The following is a 10,432-nucleotide window of genomic DNA, read 5'->3' on the forward strand; positions in this document are numbered from 1 at the left end:
CACAGAGGGTGGTGGGTGTCAGGAACGCAGTATCAGAGATGGTTGTGGAGGCAGATATGATCATGGTGTTTAAGAAGCTTTTAGATAGGCGCATGGATATGCAGGGAATGACGGGATGTGGAACACTTGCAGGCAGAGGAGATTCTTTGATCTTGGCATCATGTTGGGCAGGGACATTGTGGGCCAAAGGACCTGTTCCTGTGCTGTTCTGTTTTTATGTTCGTAAACCACAATTGGGCAAATCTTCTCTACCACACTCCAGTAAGAGACTACAGGACACACTGAAGCAGCAACACTGCTCAAAAAGACCGATATGACCTTCTACAGAAAGGACAGAGCATGCTGCTTACGTACTGGGCTACACCTACATGGGGTAGGCCATTTAGGACTGAGATGAAGACAAACTTTTTCACCCAGAGAGTTGTGAATCTGTGGAACTCTCTGCCACAGACGGCCAGTTCACTGGATGGCATCAATGTGGTTGAACTGTGACAGATTGTTGGTAATATTAACGAGAAGGAAATTAAAGCTCTCGACCGTTGCCACTTCTACACCTTTGATGCTGATTGGGGCAAGTACTCCATCGTGCTTCTTGAAGGTGAACGAGAGGCTATTGTCCTGTCACCACGTTGCTAAGTTCTCTATCTCCTTCTTGTTCTCCTCATTCTTGTCATTGTTTGTGATTTGGCCTCTGCAAACTTGTAGATGGAGTTAGAGCCGAGTTTACTCTATGCGTCCATGGAGGGTCTAGTAGAGCACTCGTGTTGAGAATTACTGTGGAGGAAAAGAAGACTCCGCAGGTCAGGCAACAATTCTGGAAAACATGGATAGGTGACAATTCAGGCCAAGACCCTTCATCAGAAGTTCTTCACTTTGTCTTTTTTTAATTCTGTAATTCCAGTACAAAATGATGCTCTCTGATTGAGGGGCGATCTTATAGGAGTGTATAAAATCGTGAGGGGAATAGATAGGGTAGATGCACAGAGTCTTTTACCCAGAGTAGAAGAATCAATTACCAGAGGACATAGGTTTAAGGTGAGTGGGGAAAGATTTAATAGGAACCTGAGGGGCAACGTTTTCACTCAGAGGATGGTGGGGAAATGGAACGAGCTGCCAGAGGAGCTAGTTGACGCAGGTACTATAACAACATTTAAAAGACACTTGGACAGGTATCAATGGTACTTTATTGTCACATGTATTCAGGTACAGTGAAATTCATTTTTGTTTCCAGTTTAGTGGAAGTATTACTATACATAAGCACTTACATACATCTTAAAACATCTCAGATACAGTACAAGTATAGGGGAGTAGTGCACGGAGACACTCCACAGAGCTGCCGGATTTGGCGCCATTTTCAAATCCCAGTTCAGGTTTAGTTTATTGTCACGTATGCCGAGGTACAGTGAAAAACTTTGTTGCGTGCTAACCAGTCAGCAGAAAGACTATACATGATTACAGTTGAGCCATCCAGAGTGAACATGATACATGATGATGGGGAAAAGTGCAGTTAGTGCAGGGTTCTTGATCTAACCATGGATAGGAAAGGTTGAGAAGGATATGGGCCAAATGCAGGCAGGTGGGGGGACTAGTGTAGATGGGGTATGTTGGTTGGCATGGGAAAGTTGGGCCAAAGGGCCTGTTTCAGTGGGCTGTGACTATGACTCTTATGTGACCTCCAACATCTTGGAGCCTCGGTCTGTGGAGCTTCTGGCGACAACATGGAGCGGACCTTCCATTGTGGAGCGGGCGATCCCTCGCTGGGGGTCGCCGGCGAAGATCTCCGCCCACCGGGCTGCGGCCTACAACATCTTGAAGCCGCGGTCTCCGGTAAGGAGGTGGCCATTTGGGAGCTTCGGGCCGCGCGCGGGGTGTGCTCAGCCTGTCTCGACGTCGGCGTTCCGACAATCCCAACCAGAGGGCTTGAACATTGGGCCGTCTGTAGCGGCAACTACAGAGGGTCAGGGCCCCGACCACAGCTGAACAAGGGAGGAGGAGAAGGAGGAGGAGCAGTGTCTGAACTGTATTGCCTTCCACTACAGCGAAGAATGCTGTGGTGGACGTCTGTGTTGAATTATGTTGTGTATTGTGTCCTTTTTTAATTGTAACGCTGCATGGTAAATACATTTGAACTTGAACTTGAACTGTTTTTCTAGTTTGTTGATCATTATATATCACTGTGGGTACCACACTAAGTTGTTTAAGGGATGGTCAATCGCCTTATTGTACTCCTCCACACACAAAGCAAGTGAGATCATTAATAACAAGTGTGGAAATTATCATAACAACAGTGTCTGGAATAACAGGCAAGACTAAACCTGCGGTAATTTGAGCCGTAGAGCTGGTAACGTGGTGCTCCACCTAGTTACTGATCCACAGTCTTGATTGAGCAAGAAACTGCAGATGCTGGCTAATATGGCAAACGACACAAAGTGCTGGAGTAACTCAGCTGGTCAGGGAACTTCTCTGAAGAACAAGGAACTGCAGATATTGGTTTATACCAAAGACATACACAAAATGCTGGAATAACTCAGCGGGTCACAAAGTATCGTCACCCATCCTTTTTCTCCAAAGATGATCCAGCACTTTGGAGAACACGGCTGGTGACATTTCTTCAGTCCTTCTTCACATAGAGAGTGGATGCAAAAGTGGGATAACATGGAACCAGTGTTTAGTTTTACTGTACATCACAGAACAGGCTATTCGACCCACGGAGTCCGTGCCGACCAGCGATCACCCATACGCTTGTTCTGTTGTACATGCTAAGAACACTTTACAGAGGCCGATTAACAAACAAACCTCTCGTTTTTGGAATGAGGGAGGAAACCGGAGAACCTGGAGAAAACCCACAGTCACAGGGAGATTGGACAAATTGCGTACAGAGCACCCCTAGTCAGGATCGAACCTGGGTCTCTGGCGTTGTAATTGTAGTCATTTAACCAGTTCCACAAATTGCTCCATTATATCCGTCTTGAAGTCACACCTTCCCGAGCCAACAATTGGCTATGAGGGAACCTTCCTGCCTGAGGTCATCTCATGCCAACCCTGATTTGTCCTGGTCTTTTCTTATCTTCCGTTTAGTTTAGTTTAGTTTAGTTTAGTTTAGTTTAGTTTAGAGATACAGCGTGGAAACAAGCCCTTTGGCCCACCACCGAGCCACGTCAACTAACGATTCTGCACGCTGACACTATCCTACACACTAGGGACAATATTCAATTATACCAAGCTAACTAACCTGCAAACCTGTACATCTTTGGAGTCTGGGAGGAAACCGGACTTTCCCAGATAAAACCCTCGCAGGTCATGCGTAGAACGTACAAACTCCATACAAACAGCACCGCCACCCAGTTCTTGCTCTTCCCCCCACCCCTCCCCTATTTTCAGTCTGAAGAGGGGGTTCCGTCTACCGAAAGCGGAAATGTCACTTATCCATTTTTTGTCCAGAGTTGCTGCCTGAGCCGCTGAGTTACTCCAGCACTTTGTGTCTATCTTTAGCCATAATTTGTCCAATAACGCTGGTATCGTTGGTGAGTTTAAAGACGGCATTGACGCTCTGACAGTGCCAGAGATCCAGGTTTGAATCTGACTATGGATGTGTCTGTCCACACAGTGTTGGCTACAGGGACTGAACACACGGCCCTAAGGCATTCCTGTGCTGATGGTTATCGAGGAGAAAGTGTTGTTGCCAATTTGTACTGATGGCAAGGAAGTTGAGGATCCGATTACATACATTAGTGCATCGGGTGATGCAAAGAGAAAAATAAATAGAGTGCAAAGAAAGTGCAATTAAAAAAAACTGCAAGTGCCACAACGAGGTAGACTGGAAGATCGGGCAAACATCCTTAACAAATAAGAAAGAGGTCAGTTCAAACGTGTGATAAAAGCGGGGAAGAAGCTGTTCTTCAGTCTGGTGGTATGTGCTTTCAAGATTTTGTGTCTTGTGCATCGTGTATAAGAATTTCATGAATCACCAGTCTGGTTAAACGTCATTGAGGAACAGCATGAAAACAATTTTGAAGCAAAGAATTGCAGCCAATCTGGCCACAGCAAGTTTGCAGAAATAGCAATGTAATAATAACAAGGCCATCTGTTTAAAAGCATATTGGATAGACTCAAAATGCTGTAGTAACTAATGAACTCAGCGGGTCAGGCAGCATCTCTGGGGAAAAGGAATAGGTGACGTTTTGGGTCAAGACGCTTCTTAAGAGAGTCAGGGGAGTGGGAAACTAGAGGTATGAAAAGGTGCAGAACAAATCAGAGCTGGCACCGATGACTCAGGGAAGTGATTGATTCTAGTGATTGAGGTAAAGCAAAGTTGATCGTTGCCCTGGCAACACCTTGCCCTCCTGCCCCCCATCTCCCCAACTTGGTTCCAGATCTCTTGATAAATGGACCCATCAAATGCCTTCATCAGTCAGAGCATTGAGTATAGAAGTTGGGAGGACATACTGCGATTGTATAAGATGTTGGTGAGGCCACATTTAGAGTATTGTGTTCAGTATTTGGCACCATGTTATAGGAAAGATGTGGTTAAGCTGGTATAGGTGCAGAGACGATTTAGGAGAATGTAGCCAGGACTCTAGGGCCAGAGCTAAAGGGAGAGGATGAGCAGGCTGGGATATTTATTCCTTGGAGCGCAGGTGGATAAAGAGTGATCTTATAGAAGTGTACAAAATGATGCGAGGAGTAGATCTGGAAAAGCACAGTCTTCTGCCCAGAAAAGGGGAATCAAGAACCAGAGGTTTAACGTGAAACATTTAATAGGTACCTGAGAGGAAACCTTTTTACACAGGGGTTTTGGGTGTATAGAACGAGCTGCAGGAGGAGTTAGTTGAGGAACTATCGCAATGTTTAAGAGACATTCATACAGGTACATAGATAAGATAGGTTTGGAGGGATGAGGTCCAAGCGTGAGCAGGTGTGACTATGGCATGTTGGTCGGTGTGGGTAAGTTGGGCCGAAAGGCCTGTTTGACTCTATGACTCTAATCCTAGTTGTGTCAGTTTCATCACGTTCTAGTCCCAGGCAGAGCGTTCAATATCTCACACATCTGTTATCAAACCCGTGAAACGTTTGGCTCCAGTTTCACCGTTACGCCCTTCCCCTCGTCACTCCCGTCAATGGAAATAGCTGATCTCTCTCCATCCTATCAAATGATCAAATCTGATTCAACACCTGCTCATCGCCCCTGCGTTAGCAAAGCCACAACTATATTTAACCCTTCTGGTTCCGAACACTCCGGTGAATCACAGCTCGGTTTGGCAACTGCTCTGCCTCTGATCCGCAAGATACTGCAGAGAGTTGTGGCCGCAGCCCAGTCCATCAACTCCATCTACACTTCACGCTGCCTCGGCAAGGCCACCAACGTAATCAAGGGTCAGTCTCACCCCGGTCACTCCCTCTTCTCCCCACGCCCAACCGGCAAGAGGTATACAAGTGTGAAAATGCACACCTCCAGATTCAGGGACAGTTTCTTCCCAGCTGTTATCAGGCAACTGAACCAACTCGAGAGTGGTTCTGACCTACATTCTATCCCATTGGAGACCTTTGTATTATATTTAACCAGACTTTACTGGACTTTATCTTGTACTAAACATTATTCCCTTTATCCTGTATGTGTACAATGTTGATTATAATTCATGTATAGTTTTTTCTCTGACTGGCGAGCATGCAACAAAAAAGCTTTTCACTGTACCTCAGTACGTGGGACAATAATAAACTAAACTAAACTAAACTAATGCAGCCAGAATCTTTGCCTTAGGAATGTGACGGCACAGTGGCACAGCAGTAGAGTTGCTGCCTTACAGCTCCAGAGACCCGGGTTCAATCCTGACAACGGGTGCTTCCTGTACACTGTTTATACGTTCTCCTGTGGCCTGCATGGGTTTTCTTCGGTTTCCTCCCACGTTCAAAAGTTGTACAGGTTTGTAGGTTAATTGGCTTCAGTAAAATTTTAAATTGTGCCTAGTGTGTAGGATAATGTTAGTGTACAGGGTGATCCCTGGTTGGCTCGGACTCGGTGGGCCGAAGGGCCTGTTTCCACGCTGTCTCTCTAAACTAAACTAAACTAAACTAATTATATTATCCTAGCTGGGGATTTCCACGCACGCCTCGCTGGGTATTGGGAAAGGGGGGGGCTTTGATCTGGCAGTGTTGGTTTAGACTTGTCTGTTTCCTGGTCCTTGTAGAAAATATGATAACAAGTCCTCTTTAGTCAAAGGGTGGTGAATCTGTGAAATTCATTGCCACAGACAGCTGGGAAGGCCAGGTCAGTGGATATTTTTAAGACGGAGATTGACAGATTCCTGATTAGTACGGGTGTCAGAGGTTATGGGGAGAAGGCAGGAGAATGGGGTTGAGGGGGAAAGATAGATCAGCCATGATTGAATGGCAAAGTAGACATGGCAGGCCGAATGGCCTAATTCTGCTCCTATGACATGAAGTTATGAACATATACCAATGAATGAATGAATGATATGTTATTCTCATATGTACCTAGGGTATCTACAGTAGGTACAGTGAGAAGCTTTGTTTTGAATACAACCGAGGCAGTACACAAGTGTCATCATGTGTTGGCGTCAACAACGTTACAAAAGTACCGAATAGTCCTATCTACTGCCTGCCGCCGCACGTGGCAGCAGCCTCCCCCCCCCGACTAGTGATAATGGGTTCTGTGCCCTGAACCCCTCATAGCAATTGATGTTCCATTGCCTACTCTGTCACGGATCCCTGAGGCTGTTTATCGTTGTGTTACTGGAACCTGCTTATCATTCCCATCTCTCTGATTTTAAAAAAAAATCTGAATAGCATGTGAACAATTGTCGCTCCGCTCCATGGAGTGGATCCTAGGCTCCACAGTATTTGGATCAGACACAATGTTGCCCCTCCAGTTTATTTCTCCCCACCTCCACTTTCAGCCTGAAGAAGGTTTCCAACCCAAAGCATCACCTTTCCTTTTTCTCCAGAGATGCCTCCTGACCTGCTTCATTACTCCAGCACTTTGTGTCAATATTATGACTTGGCAGTGATAGGCAGGGGCAGAGGCCACCAGAATTTTTTAATTTCAAAAATAAACTTAATTCAGAATAAAACATTTATACAAATGGAACATGGTAGGAAACCAGAGCACCCGGAGGAAACCCATGCAGTCACAGGGAGAACGTACAAACTCTGTGCAGACAGCACCGGTCGTCAGGATTGAACCTGGGTCTCTGGCGCTGCAAGGCAGCAACTCTACCGCTGTGCCACTATACCACACGGTCGGGATCCTTCTTCTTCAGTCTGGATTATATTTGGATATATAATGCATTATGCCCAGATATATTGACAGGCAGAAAACAATTGATCAGAGATGCTGCTTGACCACCGAATGACTCCAGCACTTTGTGCTACCTTTGGTATAAACCTGCATGTACAGTTTCTTTGTTTCTATGGTCTTGGTACTGTATTTAGCACAGACATTGAGTTAATTTGAGTTTAAGTTTGAGTTTAGTTTATTGTCCCGTGTACTGAGGTGCCGTGAAAAGCTTTTGTTACATTCTAAGCACTCAGCGGAAAGACAATACATAAATACAATCGAGCCATCCACAATGTACAGACACATGATGAAGGGAATAACGTGAATAATGTTTAATGCAAGGTAAAGTCCAGTAAAGTCTGACCGTTTGATCTGTTTTTACAAAATGGTAAATGGTCAGCTCGACATAGACTACAAGACCTACACCAAACCCAAACCAATTAGGAGCAGACGAGGGCATTCGATCCAATTTGTGATCCCAGCTACAAAGACAGATGTGTACAGCAATTCGTTCTTCCCCCGCACAATTAAAGCATGGAATAATCTCCACCCAACTATAGTTACCCAACCAGATGCAACTAAATTTAAAGTAGCTCTTTCTTCCCAACACCCCTTTCTGGCTAAAGCCCTCCCTTCACCACCTCCAGTTTAAATTCCATTTGGAATATTTTGGAGGACCAAGAAACGAAGAAACCAAGAAACCAAGAAGAAGATCACAGATAGTCTAAGGGTCTCCATTGAGGTAGATGGTAGGTCAGGACTGTTGGTAGGGCGGTTCAGTTGTCTGTTTGTTAAGCTTTGCTGTTTACATACTATGGAGCCCAGTCCCTTTAAGAACTGTAAAACCATTTTAATATTGGTCACTGTTGGTAGGATGGTTCAGTTGCCTGATAGCAGCTGGGAAGAAACTGTCTCTGAATCTGGAGGTGTGTGTTATCATACTTCTATATCTCTTGCCTGATGGGTGAGGGGAGAAGTGGGAGTGACCGGGGTGAGACTGGTCCCTCATTATGCTGGTGGCCTTGTTGAGGCAGCGTGAGGTGTAGGTGGAGTCAATGAAAGGGAGGTTGATTTGTGTGATGGTCTGGGCTGCGTCCACAATTCTCTGCAATTTCTAGCAGCCATGGATGGAGCTGTTCACAAACCACAGTGCGATGCATCCCGATAAAGTGCATTGTGGGATGAAGGGCCCATTCCTGTGCTGTGCTATTCTACGAGGCTCTCTGAAGTGTTTACACAGGAAAGGCCATCAATACCTGAAACAGTGCACCTCTTTATCGGTCTAATTACTATCATGTACACGGCCTCTGATTCCACTCATAAATTAGGGCGTTAGAGGCTGCTGGAGACTAAAGAGTGACTGTGATCAAGCCGTCGCTGGTCTTGCCTGTAACTCTGAGTGTTGAGACTCCTTGGAGCCTATCTTTATAATGCAATATAATGACACTGTATCCAGTGGAGGAGAGGCCAGGCAATGTGACAGCACTGAAAGGCTTCCTTTGTTCACTCCTGCTCCACCTTCCCGCTCTGCCTGTTTACACATCAGCCGGTGAGATGTGAACTCCACACTTCCACCCTGCCCTGTTCAGCTCCTCCCTCGAAAACACAGGACTTATACAAAATCAAACTCAGTTCTCAACAGCAATGCCTTGTGTTTTTACAGGAGAAGCAATGATTTTTGATGGAGGCCTGTTTTAGTTGGACAAGTACCATCTCCGAAAGGTCTTGTGCTGTTGGTTATTAAAGCCTTTCAAGTGTCCAACGGAACATGAGGGTATTATTTGGAGCGATGAACCAGATGGCACAGGCGAGCAAAAAAAAGGCCACATTCATCCCATCTCTGCAATTCCAGCTTGAATCAAAACCAGAGCAGCCCGTCGACCCGTTCACACGAGTTCTATGTTGTCCTATTTTTGATCAAAGTATGTTGAAGGAGTGCTTGGTAAAGCTTATACGATTCTCAGATTGATAAGGAAAGATATAGAGTTCTAAAGCAAAGAGGGGGGCACAGTGGAGCAGAAGTTGTGTTGCTGCCTTACGGTGTCAGAGGCCCAGGTTTGATCCTGACTATGAGTGCTGTCTGCTCTCCCCGTGCCCTTTGAGGTTTTCTCTGGGAACTCCGGTTTCCTCCCACACCCCAAATGCAATACAAGTTTGTAGGCTAATTGCCTTGGTAAAAATTGTAAATTGTCCCTTGTGTGTAGGATAGTGTTAGTGTGCAGAGATCGTTTGTCGACGTGTACACAGTAGGCCGGAGAGCCTATTTCTCACTGTATCTATAAACTAAACTAAAGTAAACACAGGCCAATTAATCCACAACCCCGCACGACTTTAGGATGACCAGGAAGAAACCCTTGCTGTAGATTGGCTATTTCATGCTAGCCAATTATAGTGCTTGTTAATAGTAGCTCCGCCTAGTATGGGCTTTATAGTATCGAGAGCCTGCTTATGCTGGTTAGTAGCAGTAGCTGCTCGGAGCTGTAACGTTTGCACATCCATGCTGTAAGTGATTTAATAAACATGTGTTGTATCTTAATGTGTGTTCCGAGTCGAATTATTACATGGTGTCAGATGTGGAATGTGGATAGTACCTGCCTCAACTACCTCCTCCGGCAGCTCGTTCCATACACTCATCACCATTTGTGTAAAAACGTTTTTCCTCAGGTTCCTATTAAATCTTTCCCCCTCACCTTAAACTTATGTCCTCTGGTTCTTGATTCCGCTACTGTGGGTAAAAGATTCTGTGCATTTACCATATGTTTTCCTCTCATGATCCTACATAAAATCACCCCTCATGCTCCTGCGCTCCAAGGAATAAAGTCCTAGCCTGCCCAACCTCTCCCTATAGCTCAAGCCCTCAAGTCCTGGCAATATTCTCATAAATCATTTATGCACCCTTTCCAGCTTAACAATGTCGTTCCTATAACTGGGTGAACAAAACTGAACAGAGTACTCCAAATGTGGCCTCATTAATCTCTTGTACAACTGTAACCTCACCTCACAACATCTATAATCAATAACCTGGCTAATGAAGGCCAACTTGACTTTCCGTCCCTTCCCACCCAAACCACCCCATCCCCTCGTACTTTCCCTTGCAACCCCAGGAAATGCTGCACTTGTCGCTTTACCTCCCCCCTT

Source organism: Leucoraja erinacea, chromosome 21, assembly GCF_028641065.1.
Source record: "Leucoraja erinacea ecotype New England chromosome 21, Leri_hhj_1, whole genome shotgun sequence".
Lineage (NCBI taxonomy): Eukaryota > Metazoa > Chordata > Chondrichthyes > Rajiformes > Rajidae > Leucoraja > Leucoraja erinaceus.